The 21,618-nt window shown below is 38.1% G+C and overlaps 1 protein-coding gene across 3 annotated transcripts in view; it reads right to left on the reverse strand.

Moving 5' to 3' along the window:
- spock1 (SPARC (osteonectin), cwcv and kazal like domains proteoglycan 1) overlaps nt 1-21,618 on the reverse strand; it is a 314,102-nt gene that overhangs the window by 290,931 nt on the left and 1,553 nt on the right. The window lies entirely within an intron of this gene.

Here is a 21,618-nt window from a genome sequence, read left to right on the forward strand (position 1 = left end):
TTTATTTTGTTGAAGTATTATTCAATAAATATATTTATAAAGGATTTTTGAATTGTTGCTATTTTTAGAATATTTAAAAACCCCTTGGCATACCTTCAAGTACTCCCAGGGGTATGCGTACCCCCATTTGAGAACCACTGGTTTAATGGATACAATGAAACACAATTAAGCATATAAAGCATATAAACTTGTTTTTAGATTACACTGGTACTTTAAAATCACCGATGATCACACTCATTTAATCATGGCAGCCAAAATGATTAAAATGTGATTAATTGTGCGGCCCGAGCTGAAGCTGGGGTGTCTTTGTCTTTTTGCTACTACGAAAGCACCTTGTAATATTTCTTGTGGCCCTTGATAGTATACTATGCTAAAAGTTACATAGTAGTTTAGTATGGTAGTGCTATTTATTGTACAGTTGTTACAGTTCAACCCTGAGAATAAACAGTATTATGTTCCGAAATAACAAAGCAATGCAAGCAGGATGAGTTTATTGTGGAACAACTTGATTGGCTTTCCCTCCAGTTCAACATGACACCTCACCTCAAAAATATTCTTCTGGAAGTACAGACGGAAATTCTAGCGCTCAAAGAAAAGCTTGTAAAAAAAATAGAGACTCTATATTTTCTTCCAATTTGAGTCACTGTAGCTCTACCAATGTAGCTTTTGACATCCACAAATAAGTTTAGTGCACCTTCTGACCAGGATTTAGGGACCATAAAAATGTAACTCACTTCTTGAGAAAGCTACCCACTTGTCTCGTAATACCAGCCTTTCTGTCGACATTTGTTGACGGATTGAGACACTAAAGACATAGAATTTAATGATGTTCACGGGTCTTAAAAACACCTCAGTTTAATCTTGTGCCAATGCGATGTTTTACACTAATGTTGACGCTTTACAATTATATACGTTGACACACGGTAGATGTTTTCACAAACACATCATACAGCAAATCTTCCAATAATAGCCTAGCTCAGACCAGAGTGGTTTCGATTAATGAGATGAAACAAGCATTTAAACCATTTATTCTGAAATACAACCCTACCCATCGCCACAATCACAAATACACACTGGTGTCTCCTTCCTACCCCTCCAAAATGTGACGAATAATAGAACGGCGCAAGGTCTGTACAGGTTAACAGAAATGTTTAACCAAAACTCATTCCAATTACCGTATTTTCCGGACTATAAGGCGCAGTTAAAATCTTATTTTTTTTCTCAAAACTCGACAGTGCGCCTTATAACCCGGAATAATTCTGGTTTTGCTTACCGACCTCGATTACACACGGTGCTCAAAAATCTATCAAAACGTTTTAGTACGACTTTGGCGAGCTATGAAGCCGCACCGCTTGATGGATTTTACTGTGCTTCAACATACAAGTATTATTATGGTGTGTGTATAAAGTAAGACATTATCTGGTGTTTTGTTTCGCAATATTATGCAAAAGCAATTTTTCGTACCTTCTAGTACCTGCTGATCTGTATTTGGGATCTGCATAAGTCCTGAAAAATTGTGCGCATCCGCCTTTGTAGTCTGTGCCGACACAATAGTCGATAAGCTTCTTCTTTTTCTCTATCTTCTTGTTATGGGACATTCATCCTCCACTGTTGCCATTTCTAATATAAAGTGGTGTAAAGTTCTTACTTATATCTGTCAATAAACTCGCCATGAAAGCGTTAAAACATATCGGTGTAGTGAGTTTAGATTATTCACCCAAGGAACTTTAGTTATTAGAGAGTTCCGGTCGAAAGGTCTTTTACGGGACACATTATATCTGTCAGTAAACTGGCGTTGTTGTTGTTTCCAGATGAGAAGATGCTGCTCCGTTATTGATTTAAGTAAAGTCTGAATGTCATTAAAACAGTTAGCTCCATCTTTTGACACTTCTTCCACTCCTGTCCTTGCACGCTACACCACTACAACAAAGATGACGGGGAGAAAACCCTGCCGAATGTGAGCCACGTAAATACGACCGCCACATCCTGATGCGACTGTCAGAAAGCGGCTTGAAGATGATCTGTAAAACAATCTATTCAAAATTTTGACCAAAGAACCACCATTAAATGCTATGTAGACCACAAGGAAATGTTTTACATTTAGAAAATAAGAAAAAAAAATATGACTCCTTTAACACGCCCTAAAATCCGGTGCATCTTTTATATGAAAAAAGATCGGAAATAGACCATTCATCGGCAGTGCACCTTATAATCCGGTGTGCCCTACGGTCCGGAAAATACGGTAAGTAATTCATATATTGCTGTAACTACACATTCTCTGTTGCTACGGATTGCACCCATTAAAGGGGAACATTATCACAATTTCAGAAGGGTTAAAACCATTAAAAATCAGTTCCCAGTGGCTTATTTTATTTTTCGAAGGTTTTTTCAAAATTTTACCCATCACGCACGCAATATCCCTAAAAAAAGCTTCAAAGTGCCTGATTTTAACCATCGTTACATACACCCGTCCATTTTCCTGTGACGTCACATAGTGATGCCGATACAAACAAACATGGCGGATAGAACAGCAAGCTATAGCGACATTAGCTCGGATTCAGACTCGGATTTCAGCGGCTTAAGCGATTCAACAGATTAGGCATGTATTGAAACGGATGGTTGTAGTGTGGAGGCAGGTAGCGAAAACGAAATTGAAGAAGAAACTGAAGCTATTGAGCCATATCGGTTTGAACCGTATGCAAGCGAAACCGACGAAAACGACACGACAGCCAGCGACACGGGAGAAAGCGAGGACGAATTCGGCGATCGCCTTCTAACCAACGATTGGTATGTGTTTGTTTGGCATTAAAGGAAACTAACAACTATGAACTAGGTTTACAGCATATGAAATACATTTGGCAACATGCACTTTGAGAGTGCAGACAGCCCAGTTTTCATCAATTAATATATTCTGTAGACATACCCTCATCCGCTCTCTTTTCCTGGGGGTCTGGCGGCAGATTTGTTTGACTTTATCGTTGGAAATGCATCTGCTTTGAGTGTCGCAGGATATCCACACATTCTTGCCATCTCTGTCGTAGCATAGCTTTCGTCGGTAAAGTGTGCGGAACAAACATCCAATTTTTTGCCACTTTCGCATCTTTGGGCCACTGGTGCAACTTGAATCCGTCCCTGTTCGTGTTGTTACACCCTCCGACAACACACCGACGAGGCATGATGTCTCCAAGGTACGGAAAACAGTCGAAAAAACGGAAAATAACAGAGCTGATTTGATTCGGTGTTTGTAATGTGTTTGAGAAAATGCCGGATTGCTTCCCGATGTGACGTCATGTCTGAGAGCGAATAATAGAAAGGCGTTTAATTCGCCAAAATTCACCCATTTAGAGTTCGGAAATCGGTTAAAAAAAAAAAAGGTCTTTTTTCTGCAACATCAAGGTATATATTGACGCTTACATAGGTCTGGTGATAATGTTCCCCTTTAAAGAAATTAATGTTTGTTATTGAGGGGCAACAATTACTGACAAAGTGTCAGTAATTTTGTCTTTAAGTTAAGAAACTTGGCTTTGTAATTGGTCATAAACAATGTGAAAAGCACTATCAATAGCAAAGACAATGCGCTCAAGCAAAGCTGAGGCGGCTGTATGAAGAATTAGACTGGCTCAGCCTTCCACATGTCAGCTAATTCGATGAGTCAGCAAATTCCCACTGCCACCTCATCCAATTTAGCAGCTTGGTCAGTAGCCTCTTTCCTTCCAAGCTGGATTCTCAAGCGTCACACAACAAAAGCACTGAAGAAAGTCAAGTTGTGCAGTGGAAACCGTAGAATAACACAAAGTTAATGCCTTCACAGTTTTCACAGTTGATTGTCAACCAATGCGGTTTATAGTCCACCTTTTGTCTTCAGTCAACCGGGACAACCTGTTACATCAAATAGAATAAGCAGTATAGAACACGGATTATATCTAAAGCAGTGGTTCTTAACCTTGTTGGAGATACCGAACCCCACAAGTTTCATATGTGCATTCACCGAACCCTTCTTCAGTGAAAAATTAAAGTTTTTTTTTTTTTTTTATTCAAGACAAAGTTATATGTTTTTTTACTGGTGCACAAAATGAACCGTTCAAAGAACAAAACCAACACAGTGCATAAACTCACAACAAATTACACACCTGCAAATCAGAGGGAACATTGTTTGGGGGTATCCATAGTACGCCGATAGGGAGACGTTTTTATTTACAAGATGTGTCGGGTGTGTCTTGACCTCCGCGGCGGAGGCTTCACCGAACCCCTGAGGCCGACTCACCGAACCCCTAGGATTCGATCGAACCCAGGTTAAGAACCACTGATCTAAAGCAAATTATGTGAAGTAGCTTCGGTCGAAGTTTACACTGTTGGCGTTAACGCACTTTTTGTGTCTTTTTAAGCATTGAAATCAGAAAGGACGCGAATTCCCGGAAGTCCGCGCATTCCCGGGACGCAGATTTTTTTTTACCGATTCCCGCCTGGTATTGTGTTCATCATGGCGAGCAATAAACCCAAGAAGCGAAGCTTCAGGAGCCACTTTTCAGCAAATGGCTCACTTGTGAAGATGGAAAGATGTTTTGCACACTATGTAAACAGGCTAAGAAAATGAACACCTTTACGACCGGGTGCACGGATTTTCAAAGATCCAGCCTCACCAGGCACCAAGAAACATCATGTTGCACCTTTCCTGCTTGTCGGCTCCCAGACCGTGGTCGAGGAGCGCGGGGGAGACGTTCCCTCCAGGGCCGATGTACAGTATGTCGGGGGTAACACCCTCCACTTTACCCAGCAGTGGGTCCCTACAGTTCCGCTCTTAAGTCGGAACGACGAAGCCGTCGATTTGTTACAACTCTTTATTTATGTTTTCCACAAAGCCAAGCGGACATCCACCATGCTATTACCAATCCTGAACATGCTAGCGCTCCCTCTCCTAACTTGCCCACTCACTTACACACCTCACTCACACCACATATTGCCTTCTTAAAGGGGAACACGCAGGTTATGGCCATCACCAAGCCAGAGATGAAATGCTAGAAGCATTGAGTGCCACTGTATTCAATGACATTGAAACTAACTTGCAAAATTCTATGCTGATTATCGGTCCAATCTGCACTTTGTTAGAATATATAACAAATTGGACCAAGCTATATTTCTAACAAAGACAAATCATTATTTCTTCTAGATTTTCCTGAACAAAAATTTTAAAAGAAATTCATAAGACTTTGAAATAAGATTTAAATTTGATTCTACAGATTTTCGAGATTTGCCAGAATAATTTTTTTTTGAATTTTAATCATAATAAGTTTGAATAAATATTTTACAAATATTCTTCGTCGAAAAAACAGAAGCTAAAATGAAGAATTAAATTAAAATGTATTTATTATTCTTTACAATTAAAAAAATACATTTACTTGAACATTGATTTAAATTGTCAGGAAAGAAGAGGAAGGAATTTAAAAGGTAAAAAGGTATATGTGTTTAAAAATCCTAAAATCATTTTTAAGGTTGTATTTTTTCTCTAAAATTGTCTTTCTGAAAGTTATAGGAAGCAAAGTAAAAAAAATAATTTATTTATTTAAACAAGTGAAGACCAAGTCTTTAAAATATTTTCTTGGATTTTCATATTCTATTTGAGTTTTGTCTCTCATAGAATTAAAAATGTCGAGCAAAGCGAGACCAGCTTGCTAGTAAATAAATACAATTTAAAAAATAGAGGCAGCTCACTGGTAAGTGCTGCTATTTGAGCTATTTTTAGAACAGGCCAGTGGGCGACTCATCTGGTCCTTACGGGCACCGCGTTGGTGACCCCTGGTCTAGATCCATGAAGGAAAGAAGAAAGTGAATGAATGTTCATAACTGAATAAATGTACCGTATTTTCCAGACTATAAATCGCAGTTTTTTTTTTCATAGTTTGGCCGGGGGTGCGACTTATACTCAGGAGCGACTTATGTGTGAAATGATTAACACATTACCGTAAAATATCAAATTATATTATTTAGCTCATTCACGTAAGAGACTAGACGTATAAGATTTCATGGGATTTAGCGATTAGGAGTGACAGATTGTTTGGTAAACGTATAGCATGTTCTATATGTTATAGTTATTTGAATGACTCTTACCATAATATGTTACGTTAACATACCAGTTGGTTATTTATGCCTCATATAACGTACTTATTCAGCCTGTTGTTCACTATTCTTTATTTATTTTAAATTGCCTTTCAAATGTCTCAGCTACAATCGGGCGTAGCTGAGATAGGCTCCAGCGCCCCCCGCGACCCCAAAGGGAATAAGCGGTAGAAAATGGATGGATGGATGCCTTTCAAATGTCTATTCTTGGTGTTGGCTTTTATAAAATACATTTCCCCAAAAAATGCGACTTATACTCCAGTGTGACTTATATATGTTTTTTTCCTTCTTCATTATGCATTTTCGGCCGGTGCGACTTATACTCCGAAAAATACGGTACATATGCATAAAAATGTGTTTTCTTTTATATTATTTTTTCAATTAATTAAGTAACGTTTATGACAACCTTTTTCCAAAACACAATATAGAATGTGAGATATAACAGGATAATGCATACATTTATCATTTGTTTACCAAAAAGTGGGACCCCAAAAATTGACTGTGGGACCCCATTTTTATGACTTGGACCCCATTTTGAAAATTCCTAGTGCCAAAACTGGTTTATACAGTTTATTGTTAAAAGTATAGACGCTTTGGTAAATATTCTGGTAGTCTACTGCAACTTTAAAAGGGAACATTATCACAATTTCAGAAGGGTTAAAACCATTAAAAATCAGTTCCCAGCGGCTTATTTTATTTTTCGAAGTTTTTTTCAAAATTTTACCCATCACGCAATATCCCTAAAAAAAGCTTCAAAGTGCCTGATTTTAACCATCATTATATACACCCGTCCATTTTCCTGTGACGTCACATAGTGATGACAATACAAACAAACATGGCGGATAGAACAGCAAGGTATAGCGACATTAGCTCGGATTCAGACTCGGATTTCAGCGGCTTAAGCGAAATTGAAGAAGAAACTGAAGCTATTGAGCCATATCGGTTTGAACCGTATGCAAGCGAAACCGACGAAAACGACACGACAGCCAGCGACACGGGAGAAAGCGAGGACGAATTCGGCGATCGCCTTCTAACCAACGATTGGTATGTGTTTGTTTTTAAGTGTTTTAATGTTTTTAAGCTAAATTATTGGTAAACACAGTTGATGTATAATAATTTACGTAAAACCGCGAGTAATGAATAAAGTTTTCATCAATTAATATATTCTGTAGACATACCCTCATCCGCTCTCTTTTCCTGAAAGCTGATCTGTCCAGTTTTGGAGTTGATGTCAGCAGGCCAGGGAAGCTAGGGTCGATATTCTTCTCTTGACGGTGTGAGCCAAGACATCCAGGGGGTTTAGCTCGCTCGTCTGCGGGAACAAACTGCCGCCATTGCTTGCCGTGCTACCAAGGTCCTTTGTCCCTGAATTGCTCACACACTCCGGCAGATTCAATGGGGGTCTGGCGGCAGATTTCTTTGACTTTATCGTTGGAAATGCATCTCCTTTGAGTGTCGGAGGATATCCACACATTCTTGCCATCTCTGTCGTAGCATAGCTTTCGTCGGTAAAGTGTGCGGAACAAACGACTGACCATTTCGTCGGCTTTCCCCACACCCTCGTATTTTGAACAAATTTCGTCCAATTTCTTGCCACTTTCGCATCTTTGGGCCACTGGTGCAACTTGAATCCGTCCCTGTTCGTGTTGTTACACCCTCCGACAACACACCGACGAGGCACGATGTCTCCAAGGTACGGAAAACAGTCGAAAAAACGGAAAATAACAGAGCTGATTTGACTCGGTGTTTGAGAAAATGGCGGATTGCTTCCCGATGTGACGTCACGTCCGAGAGCGAATAATAGAAAGGCGTATAATTCGCCAAAATTCACCCATTTAAGTTCGGAAATCGGTTAAAAAAATATATGGTCTTTTTTCTGCAACATCAAGGTATATATTAACGCTTACATAGGTCTGGTGATAATGTTCCCCTTTAATAATATTGGTGGGTAGCACAGTCTAACTTGATGATCCAAATGTCATTAGAGTTCACTTGAAGTGTATCGACATAGTATAAAAGTGAGTCACGGGTCTCTTTGTACAATCTAAAAGCACATGCTTTTATATTAATGTTCTTTATTTAATTATTCTGCGTTTTATCCAAATGTACTACCGATCTGAATGCATTAACTGCAGCTAAGAAATGAAGATGTGCGACACAAACCAGATGGCATTTGTATGTTTGCTGCAGATAACAAGCTGAGAGAAAATGCTTTTAAGCTCTAATGCATTTCCTTAGTGAGGATGAATGCAAAATAAATCCACTCTCTCAACATTATGCTTATTTTCCGCTACATTACAGCTGGACTATGTGGAATATCAATAACCGAAAAAAATAAATCAGAACCAATTTGCCTTATGGTTTCGGGATAAACCACTAAATTCTGACTATTAGACTATTTCTGCAGCTCAAATGGACACTCATACATATGCAGAAAGGCTCTGAGTGGCTCGTCAACGGGGATGTGCAGCAAAGTAGGGGAGTGATGGGTGAGGGCAGAAGCAGAGAGAAAGAATTGCGTTATGGTTGAAGAGGCACAGAGTCATTCTCTGCTCCAAAGACAGAGAAAATGTGAGAATGAAAGGCAAAACAGATGTAATAATGTAGAGTTCATGACTTAAGAGTTAAAGTACCAATGTTTGTCACACACACACTAGGTGTGGCGAAATTATTCTTTGCATTTGACTTTGATCACCCCTTGGGAGTTGAGGGGAGCAGTGGGCAGCAGCGGTGGCCACGCTCGGGAATCATTTTTGGTGATTCAACCCCCAATTCCAACCCTTGATGCTGAGTGCCAAGCAGGGAGGCAATGGCTCCCATTTTTATAGTCTTTGGTATGACTCGGCCCGGGGTTTGAACTCACAACCTACCGATCTCAGAGCGGACACTCTAACCACTAGGCCAGTGTTTTTCAACCTTTTTTGAGCCAAGGCACATTTTTCCCGTTGAAAAAATGCGGAGGCACACCACCAGCAGAAATCATTAAAGGGGAACATTATCACAATTTCAGAAGGGTTAAAAGCATTAAAAATCAGTTCCCAGTGGCTTATTATATTTTTCGAAGTTTTTTTTCAAAATTTTAACCATCACGCAATATCCCTAAAAAAAGCTTCAAAGTGCCTGATTTTAACCACCCGTCCATTTTCCTGTGACGTCACATAGTGAAGCCAACACAAACAAACATGGCGGATAGAACAGCAAACTATAGCGACATTAGCTCGGATTCAGACTCGGATTTCAGCGGCTTAAGCGATTCAACAGATTACGCATGTATTGAAACGGATGGTTGTAGTGTGGAGGCAGGTAGCGAAAACTAAATTGAAGAAGAAACTGAAGCTATTGAGCCATATCGGTTTGAACCGTATGCAAGCGAAACCGACGAAAACGACACGACATAGTCTTCCCAACGTGTCCTGGGCCTTCCCCGCGGCCTCCTACCGGTCGGACGTGCCCTAAACACCTCCCTAGGGAGGCGTCCGGGTGGCATCCTGACCAGATGCCCGAACCACCTCATCTGGCTCCTCTCGATGTGGAGGAGCAGCGGCTTTACTTTGAGCTCCCCCCGGATGGCAGAGCTTCACACCCTATCTCTAAGGGAGAGCCCCGCCACCCGGCGGAGGAAACTCATTTCGGCCGCTTATACCCGTGATCTTGTCCTTTCGGTCATAACCCAAAGCTCATGACCATAGGTGAGGATGGGAACGTAGATCGACCGGTAAATTGAGAGCTTTGCCTTCCGGCTCAGCTCCTTCTTCACCACAACGGATCGATACAGCGTCCGCATTACTGAAGACGCCGCACCGATCCACCTCTCGATCTCATGATCCACTCTTCCCTCACTCGTGAACAAGACTCCGAGGTACTTGAACTCCTCCACTTGGGGCAAGATCTCCTCCCCAACCCGGAGATGGCACTCCACCCTTTTCCGGGACAGAACCATGGACTCGGACTTGAAGGTGCTGATTCTCATCCCAGTCGCTTCACACTCGGCTGCGAACCGATCCAGTGAGAGCTGAAGATCCTGGCCAGATGAAGCCAACAGGGCCACATCATCTGCAAAAAGCAGAGACCTAATCCTGCAGCCACCAAACCAGATCCCCTCAACGCCTTGACTGCGCCTAGAAATTCTGTCCATAAAAGTTATGAACAGAATCGGTGACAAAGGGCAGCCTCGTTTTAGCAATCAAGAATATTTCAGTTGTTTTTATCATTCTTTGTGGGTACATTGTTGATCGTCATGTCATGTTCGGATGTACATTGTGGACGCCGTCTTTGCTCCACAGTAAGTCTTTGCTGTCGTCCAGCATTCTGTTTTGGTTTACTTAGTAGCCAGTTCAGTTTTAGTTTCGTTCTGCATAGCCTTCCCTAAGCTTCAATGCCTTTTCTTAGGGGCACTCACCTTTTGTTTATTTTTGTTTTAAGCATTAGACACCTTTTTACCTGCACACTGCCTCCCGCTGTTTCCGACATCTACAAAGCAATTAGCTACCTGCTGCCACCTATTGATATGAAAGAGTATAACATAGTTACTCTGCCGAGCTGTAGACAGCACAGACACTCAACAACAACACATCATTTGCAGACTATAATTACTGGCTTGCAAAAAATAGTTTTAACCCAAATAGGTGAAATTCGATAATCTCCCGCGGCACACCAGACTGTATGGTTGAAAAACACTGCACTAGTCCACTGAGTAGGATAGTGAATAGTGAACAGTGTGGGTAAAATAGTGATGAAGTGTAGAATAGTGATGAAGAGAATTGAGGAGTGGAGGTAAAAAGATTGAGTGACGAAAGACAAAAAGGATTTGAAGTGCTGGTCAAAACGGATACCAATTAGGAATAATTTGTTGATACAACTACCGTATTTTTCGGACCATAGGGCACACCGGATTAAAAGGCGCACTGCCGATGAGCGGGTCTATTCAAGTCTTTTTTCCATACAAAAGGCGCACTGGATTATAAGGTGCGCCCTAAGGCAGTGGTTCTCAAATGGGGGTACGCGTACCCCTGGGGGTACTTGAAGGTATGCCAAGGGGTACGTGAGATTTTTTTAAATATTCTAAAAATAGCAACAATTCAAAAATCCTTTATAAATATGTTTATTGAATAATACTTCAACAAAATATGAATGTAAGTTCTTAAAACTGAACACCAAATCAAGTAGGCTATTCCATTCATTACCATAAACCCAGAGTTTCCCCCATGCCATGATGGTTTGACCCTCATAGTCATTCACATCGACGTCCCACTGGGGTGAGTTTTTCCTTGCCCTTATGTGGGCTCTGTACCGAGGATGTCTTGTGCAGCCCTTTGAGACACTTGTGATTTAGGGCTATATAAATAAACATTGATTGATTGATTGATTGAATTGAATCACTTGTTTATTTTTCAACAAAATTTTAGTTATTTGCATATCTTTTTTTCCAAATAGTTCAAGAAAGACCACTACAAATGAGCAATATCTTGCACTGTTATACAATTTAATAAATCAGAAACTGATGACATAGTGCTGTATTTTACTTCTGGATCTCTTTTTTTCGACCAAACATAATTTGCTCTGATTAGGGGGTACTTGAATTAAAAAAATTTCACAGGGGGTACATCACTGAAAAAAGGTTGAGAACCACTGCCCTAGGGGTTCGGAGAGTCGGGCTCAGGGGTTCGGCGGAGGTCAAGACACACCCGACTCATCGTGTAAATAAAAACTTCTCCCTATCGGCGTATTACGGATACGGCAACAGCTGACTGATTTGCAGGTGTGTCATTTGTTGTGAGTTTATGCACTGTGTTGGTTTTGTTCTTTGAACAAGGTGATGTTCATGCACCGTTCATTTTGTGCACCAGTATAAAAACATGGTAACACTTTGGTATGGGGAACATATTCACCATTAATTAGTTGCTTATAAACATATTGGCTCTTAACTAGCCATTATTAAGTACTTAGTAATGCCTTATTTGACATGGCCTTATTATAACCCTAACCCTCTAACCCTGGCCCTAACCCTCTAACCTTAACCCTAACCAAATAACTCTAAATGAAGTCTTTGTTACTTAGAATATGTTCCCCATACTAAAGTGTTACCAAAAACATAAAACTTTGTCTTGAATTTGAAAAAAAACGTTTGAGTTTTCACTAAAGAAGGGTTCCGTGAATGCGCATATGAAACTGGTGGGGTTCGGTACCTCCAACAAGGTTAAGAACCACTGCCATAGAATAAGAAGTGCTTCTTCTTCTCCGGGGGAAAAAGAAGTTGGCGGCTGCTTACCGTAGTTGCGAGACATAAACTTTATGAAAATGAAGTTTAGGTTTGTTGTGGCTCAATATTGGTCCATATATAAGGCGCACCGGATTATAACGCGCACTGCACTGTCAGCTTTTGACAAAACAGGAGGTTTTTAGATGCGCCTTAATGTTAACAAAATAATGGAATGGAAAATGACACAATTTTAGGGGTGTAACGGTACGTGTTTTGTATTGAACCGTTTCGGTACGGGGGTTCCGGTTCGGTTTGGAGGTGTACCGAACAAGTTTCCAAACGAACATATGAAGCTAAAGTCTTAAAGGCCTACTGCAATGCGATTTTCTTATTTAAACGGGAATAGCAGGTCCATTCTATGTGTCATACTTGATCATTTCGCGATATTGCCATATTTTTGCTGAAAGGATTTAGTAGAGAACATCGACGATAAAGTTCGCAACTTTTGGTCCCTGATAAAAAAAGCCTTGCCTGTACCGGAAGTAGCAGACGAGTAGCGTGACGTCACAGGTTGTGGAGCTCCTCACATCTGCACATTGTTTACAATCATGGCCACCAGCAGCGAGAGCGATTCCGACCGAGAAAGCGACGATTTCCCCATTAATTTGAGCGAGGATGAAAGATTTGTGGATGAGGAAAGTGAGAGTGAAGGACTAGAGGGCAGTGGGAGCGATTCAGATAGGGAAGATGCTGTGAGAGGCGGGTGGGACCTGATATTCAGCTGGGAATGACTAAAACAGTAAATAAACACAAGACATATATATACTCTATTAGCCACAACACAACCAGGCTTATATTTAATATGCCACAAATTAATCCCGCATAACAAACACCTCCCCCCTCCCGTCCATATAACCCGCCAATACAACTCAAACACCTGCACAACACACTCAATCCTACAGCCCAAAGTACCGTTCACCTCCCCAAAGTTCATACAGCACATATATTTCCCCAAAGTCCCCAAAGTTACGTACGTGACATGCACATAGCGGCACGCACGTACGGGCAAGCGATCAAATGTTTGGAAACCGCAGCTGCATGCGTACTCACGGTACCGCGTCTGCGTATCCAACTCAAAGTCCTCCTGGTAAGAGTCTCTGTTGTCCCAGTTCTCCACAGGCCAATGGTAAAGCTTGACTGTCATCTTCCGGGAATGTAAACAATGAAACACCGGCTGTGTTATCCAGCACACCAGTCAAGGGGTGCATTCTACGGCACAACACCTGCCGCAATACACCGCTTCCCACCTACAGCTTTCTTCTTTGCTGTCTCCATTGTTCATTGAACAAATTGCAAAAGATTCACCAACATAGATGTCCAGAATACTGTGGAATTTTGTGATGAAAACAGACGACTTAATAGCTGGCCACCATGCTGTCCCAAAATGTCCTCTACAATCCGTGACGTCACGCGCAGGCGTCATCATACCGAGACGTTTTCAGCAGGATATTTCGCGCGAAATTTAAAATTGCACTTTAGTAAGCTAACCCGGCCGTATTGGCATGTGTTGCAATGTTAAGATTCCATCATTGATATATAAACTATCAGACTGCGTGGTCAGTAGTAGAGGGTTTCAGTAGGCCTTTAAGGACTAAATTGCAATAAGAAACATATGTTTAATGTACCGTAAGATTTTTGGTTAAAATAAAGACATTAATGCCATTTTTTGTGGTCCCCTTAATTTAGAAAAGTATGGAAATACATTTTGGTACCGGTACCAACATATTGGTATCGGCACAACGCTAGTGCGGCACGAACAGCCCCAACATTTAGCGATGGACTATTACTGAACTCCATTCTCACCTGTGCAAACAAACAAAACATGTACTTTCTGAAAAGACAAAAATGTTAGGTGCCAATACAAAGGATGTATTTTCTCATTCAGCTGTCAAGGAAACAAGAAAGTCACAGCTCGGTGCTTCTTCTTCTTCTTTGCGCCACGCAGAAGACAACACAAAGTAAACACAACGGCATCTCCTGCATGTGGCACCATTAAACACAAATGTCACAGCCTCTCTTTCTTCTTCTTCGCTCCTTCTCTTCCCCCCCGATCCTGTCATCTACTTTTCCGCTGACAGTTTGCAGCCTAATGACTTTCACTTGCACAGGAAGAACATTTTAAACACACGTACACACGGTGCAAAGCCCAGTTAATGTAAGGTTCAGACTAATTCTTGCTCTCACGTCACTGCTGCACTGCTTGAGGACGGCCAGCTCTAATAAGGCCAAAGGTAGCTTACGGTTTGCTGAAACCTCCTGAGAATTCCGCATTTGGCCGAGCGCGCTTCGTGGGGAAGCAGCGAGCACGATAAGGCCAGTCGTTACTGTACTGACACCGATGATTGCACAGCTGCCAAGGCTGGAGAGCGTCTCAATTATTATTGCAGTTGGGGAGGGATAAAATAAAAGATACAATTCATCCATTCGCTAACACGACAACAACGTCGTTACACGCCGCTTATGAACACAAAAACAGTGTATCATTTCTGCATAGGACACAACTACACATGGGGAAAAAAAGAAGAAGTACTGCGACTTAAAGGAGCCATATGTAATAATTTCATGTCAAGCCATCATTAAATGGCCCTGATATGTCAAAAGGCATATGTTCCTTTTTGACTGTACTTAAATGTATAATGTATTTATATTATTCACATGTGAATAATGCTTTATAATAGACTGTATTTATGTGTTTCACATGTGAATAATGCTGCATAATAGACTGTATGTTATTCACATGTGAATAATGCTGTATAATAGACCTTAGTTATATTATTCACATGTTAATAATGCTGTATAATAGACTGTATTTATGTTTTTCACATGTGAATAATGCTGTATAATAGACTGTATTGATGTTATTCACATGTGAATAATGCTGTATAATAGACTGTATGTACTGTATGTTATTCACATGTGAATAATGCTGTATAATAGACTGTATTTATGTTATTCACATGTGAATAATATACATACTGTCTATTCAGTATTTATATTATTCACATGTGAATAATGCTGTATAATAGACTGTATTTATGTTATTCATATGTGAATAATATTGTATAATAGACCTTTGTTATATTATTCACATGTGAATAAAGCTGTATAATAGACTGTATTTATGTTATTCACATGTGAATAATGCTGTATAATACTGTATTTACATTATTCACATGTGAATAATGCTGTATAATAGACTGAATTATCGTGATTCACATGTGAATAATGCTGTATAATAGACCTTAGTTATATTATTCACATGTGAATAATGCTGTATAATAGACTGTATTCATATTATTCACATGTGAATAATGCTGTATAATAGACTGTATTTATATTATTCACATGTGAATAATGCTGTATAATAGACTATTTATTTTATTCACATGTGAATAATGCTGTATAATAGACTGTATTTATGTTATTCACTTGTGAATAATGTTTTATAATAGACTGTATTTATGTTATTCACATGTGAGTAATGCTGTATAATAGACTGTATTCATGTTATTCACATGTGAATAATGCTGCATAATAGACTGTATGTTATTCACATGTGAATAATGTTGTATAATAGACCTTAGTTATATTATTCACATGTGAATAATGCTGTATAATAGACTGTATTTATGTTATTCACATGTGAATAATGCTGTATAATAGACTGTATTGATGTTATTCACATGTGAATAATGCTGTATAATAGACTGTATTCATAGTATTCACATGTGAATAATGCTGTATAATAGACTGTATTTAAGTTATTCACATGTGAATAATGCTGTAAATTAGACTGTATTTATGTTATTCACATGTGAATAATGCTGTATAATAGACTGTAGTACTGTATGTTATTCACATGTGAATAATGCTGTATAATAGACTGTATTTATATAATTCACATGTGAATAATATAAATACTGTCTATTCAGTAATTATATTATTCACATGTGAATAATGCTGTATAATAGACTGTATTTATATTATTCACATGTGAATAATATAAATACTGTCTATTCAGTATTTATATTATTCACATGTGAATAATGCTGTATAATAGACTGTATTTATGTTATTCATATGTGAATAATATTGTATAATAGACCTTAGTTATAATATTCACATGTGAATAATGCTGTATAATAGACTGTATTTATGTTATTCACATGTTAATAATGCTGTATAATAGACTGTATTTATATTATTCACATGTGAATAATGCTTTATAATAGACCTTAGTTATATTATTCACATGTGAATAATGTTGTATAATAGACTGTATTTATGTTATTCACATGTGATTAATGCTGTATAACAGACTGTATTTATGTTATTTACATGTGAATAATGCTGTATGATATACCTTAGTTATATTATTCATATGTGAATAATGCTGTATAATAGACTGTATTCATATTATTCACATGTGAATAATGTTGTATAATAGACTGTATTTATATTATTCACATCTGAATAATGCTGTATAATAGACTGTATTTATATTATTCACATGTGAATAATGCTGTATAATAGACTGTATTTATGTTATTCACATGTGAATAATGCTGTATAATAGACTGTATTTATATTATTCACATGTGAATAATGCTGTATAATAGACTGTATTTATGTGATTCACATGTGAATAATGCTGTATAATAGACCTTAGTTATATTATTCACATGTGAATAATGCTGTATAATAGACTGTATTCATATTATTCACATGTGAATAATACTGTATAATAGACTTTATTTATATTATTCATATGTGAATAATGTTGTATAATGGACTGTATTTATATTATTTGCATGTGAATAATGCTGTATAATAGACTGTATTTATATTATTCACATGTGAATAATGCTGTAGAATAGACTGTATTTATGTTATTCACATGAGAATAATGCTGTATAATAGACTGTATTTATATTATTCACATGTGAATAATGCTGTATAATAGACTGCATTTATGTTATTCACATGCGAATAATATAAATACTGTCTATTCAGTATTTGTATTATTCACATGTGAATAATGCTATATAATAGACTGTATTTATGTTATTCATATGTGAATAATATTGTATAATAGACCTTAGTTATATTATTCACATGTGAATAATGCTGTATAATAGACTGTATTTATGTTATTCACATGTGAATAATGCTGTATAATAGACTGTATTTATATTATTCACATGTGAATAATGCTTTATAATAGACCTTAGTTATATTATTCACATGTGAATAATGCTGTATAATAGACTGTATTTATGTTATTCACATGTGAATAATGCTGTATAATATACCTTAGTTATATTATTCACATGTGAATAATGCTGTATAATAGACTGTATTCATATTATTCACATGTGAATAATGTTGTATAATAGACTGTATTTATATTATTTGCATGTGAATAATGCTGTGTAATAGACGGTATATATATTATTCACATGTGAACAACATATGTTGCCATCCAAGCAACGTTACCATGGACGCCCCTGCTTATTTCAGCAAGACAATGCCAAGCCACGTGTTACATCAACGTGGCTTCATAGTAAAAGAGTGCGGGTACTAGACTGGCCTGCCTGTAGTCCAGACCTGTCTCCCATTGAAAATGTGTGGCGCATTATGAAGCCTAAAATACCACAACGGAGACCCCCGGACTGTTGAACAACTTAAGCTGTACATCAAGCAAGAATGGGAAAGAATTCCACCTGAGAAGCTTAAAAAATGTGTCTCCTCAGTTCCCAAACGTTTACTGAGTCTTGTTAAAAGGAAAGGCCATGTAACACAGTGGTGAACATGCCCTTTCCCAAGTACTTTGGCACGTGTTGCAGCCATGAAATTCTAAGCTAATTATTATTTGCAAAAAAAAAAAAAAGTTTATGAGTTTGAACATCAAATATCTTGTCTTTGTAGTGCATTCAATTGAATATGGGTTGAAAAGGATTTGCAAATCATTGTATTCACAATTTCCCAACTCATATGGAAACGGGGTTTGTATATAAACTTTGATTGATTGATTGATTGATTGATTGATTGACCTCAAAAAAACGGAATGGAATTTTACAGTTTTTTCCCCAAATGGGAGACCCAAAATGTACACTAAAATAAAGAAAGTGGGATTCTCAATATTAACTACGAACAATAAAACACTGAATATTAACAACGTATGAACGTCACTCCTCTTATACTTCTCAGACCAGCTCCTCGATAGTTGTGTATCTTTTACAATCAAGCAAAACACAACAAAAATGTAACAAAACAGCAAAGTGTAATAAACACCTACAATATGATATATTATCATGTAAAAATCTGCTTCCGCACCTTTTTATGATACATGCGTTTCGGGCTGGCTGCTCTGAAAACAAACCCCGCCCACTCTGCTTTGTTCCCGGTCTGAGCTGCTGTGACGTAGATTACCGTAATAACTCCTATAACACCCAAAAGCACAGATTTCAACCATTGAAATACTTTCTCTAGTTCAAGACTTAGGGTCCTTTAAAAACAGCACTGCACATCATAATGGTGGCGACAGTTTTGATGTTAAAGGTCTAAAAAAATGATGTAGGACGTCCTACGGGCCGGATTGAAAATCGTAAAGGGCCACATGTAACTCGCGGGCCCGTATTTTGCCCAGGTCTGAGATAAGCGATACATTTGAGTTGAAAATGGTACACAATTTGGGTGGCAGCTTGTCTGTAAAGGGGGTATGGCAGGTCCAAATGTTGATGAAAGTCACACAAACATGTCATCATGCTGAGTGTCAACATTACAAGGTGGATGCTGCCTGCTGGCACACACTCAAGTACTCACAGAGTGTATGAAGGGCATAGTAAGACACACACACACACACACACACACACACACATTCTTGTATTTGCTACTTTCTTGAGACCTCCACCCTTTCTAGATGCATACATATTTGTATTTACAACATTAATAAAAATATACAAACTATGCAAATATAAAAAAGCTTGTTGTGAAAAATGAGTTGGAATTTCACAAGAAAAAGGTCACAATTTCACAAGTAAAACTTGGAATTTTGGCAGTGTTATAATAAAAGTTGTCATTTTACTCAACACAAGCCAAAATTTTACAAGAAAAACTGAACATGTGTGCAATATTATGATAAAAGTTGGAATTTTACTCCATAACAGTCGCAATTTTACAAGAAAAGCTTAAAATGTTGGCCATTTTATGAAAAGGGTCGTAATTTTACTCGACAAAAGTCACAATTTTATAAGAAAACTTTACAATTTTGGCAATATTATAAAAACAATAATCGGAATTTCACTTGGCAAAATTATGACAAAAGTCACATTTTTACTCAAATGATGTCACTGTATTACAAGAACAACAAAAAAAAGTGGCAATATTGTGATAAAAGTCAGAATTGTATATGACAAATGTCACCGTTTTGCATTAAAAAGTAATACGTTTACATAAAAAAGTAATACATTTTACGAGAAAATATTGCAATATTACAGAAGCAGAAAGATTATGAGAAATTGTTCCCAATTTTATAAGAAAAAAGTCGACAAACTGTGAGAAAAAGACTGCTTTTAGTTAAAAAAACAATTAGAATTTTTTTGTTGGTAATTGTTTTTTAATCTTCATTATTTATTTATTTACTATGTCTCTATATATATATTTTTTTTTAATTTTAATTTGTTATTATTTTTAGCCAAAGGAGGCACATTTCAATTTCTTACACACACTTCTTATTACATATGTTGGCCAGAGGGGGAGCACTTCAAATTTTTACACACACTTGTTATTTCATATGTTACAAAATGCGGCTGCTCGACTTTTGACAAGAACAAGAAAGTTTGATCATATTACGCCTATACTGTATATACCTTATATATATATATATATATATATATATATATATATATATGTATACCTATACTGGCTCCTGTGCACTTAAGATGTGATTTTAAGGTTTTAATACTTACGTATAAAATACTACACGGTCTAGCTCCGTCCTATCTTGCTGATTGTTTTGTACCATATGTCCCGGCAAGAAATCTGTGTTCAAAGAACTCCGGCTTATTAGTGATTCCCAGAGCCCAACCAAAGTCTGCGGGCTATAGTGTTTTCTATTCGGGCTCCAGTACTATGGAATGCCCTCAGTAGAAGCATTTATGTCCCATCTTAAAACTAATTTGTATACTCTAGCCTTTAAATCAGACCTGGGAAAATTAAGGCCCGTTGAGCTTTTCAATCTAGCCCGTCAGACATTCCCAAATAATTGTTTTAGATATTTAAGATGTAAAGTGTAGCTGCCATTATGATGTGCAGTCATGTTTTCTAATAATCGGATGTCTTCAACTATACTAAGTCTTTCAATGCTTGGAATCTGCATCATATACTAGTTACTATGGTCATCTAATTAGTTACTATGGTCATCTAATTACTTACTATGGTCACTATGAGATATCTCAGATTGTAGGTGGGTTTTTTTCCACTATGTTTGTTGCGTTTTGGTTTCGGTTCGGTTGATTGTAAAATATGTTGTGAATATTCAGTGTTTTATCATTCATAGTTAATATTGTAAATCCCACATTCTTTATTTTCATGCACATTCTGGGTGTCTCATTCAGTAAAAAAAAAGGTCAAATTCCATTCCGTTTTTAAGGCGGTCTGTCATAACGTTCTTAGCTTTCAATCATTTTTGTGAGGTTTTGTATTAGTGTTCCTAAAAATAGATATACCAGCCCCCAGACACACTTTTCTTATCTAAATCTGGCCCACCCGAGTAGAATAATTGCCCAGGCCTGCTTTAAATAGACCCAGTTGATCTGCCATATATTTTCTGCTCCTCCCTCTCCTTCCCCACAGATGACGCGCTAGCTGTTCAAAGTCGGGACCAAGGTTGGATCACTCATCTGTGCACTAGTTGGGGACGTCTCTGCGCTGCTGACCTGGTGGGGGAAACCTCCAAGGTTTCTCATTGTAGCCCATTGGGTTGAGTTTTTCCTTGCCCTGATGTGGGATCTGAGCCGAGGATGTCGTTGTGGCTTGTGCAGCCCTTTGAGACACTCGTGATTTAGGGCTATATAAATAAACTTTGATTGATTGATGATGTTGACCAGACGTTGAGCACTAGGGATGTCCGATAATGGCTTTTTGCCGATATCCGATATTGTCCAACTCTTTAATTACCGATATCGATATCAACCGATACCAATATCAACTGATATATACAATCGTGGAATTAACACATTATT

The sequence above is a fragment of the Nerophis lumbriciformis genome, linkage group LG36 (genome assembly GCF_033978685.3).
Source record: "Nerophis lumbriciformis linkage group LG36, RoL_Nlum_v2.1, whole genome shotgun sequence".
NCBI lineage: Eukaryota > Metazoa > Chordata > Actinopteri > Syngnathiformes > Syngnathidae > Nerophis > Nerophis lumbriciformis.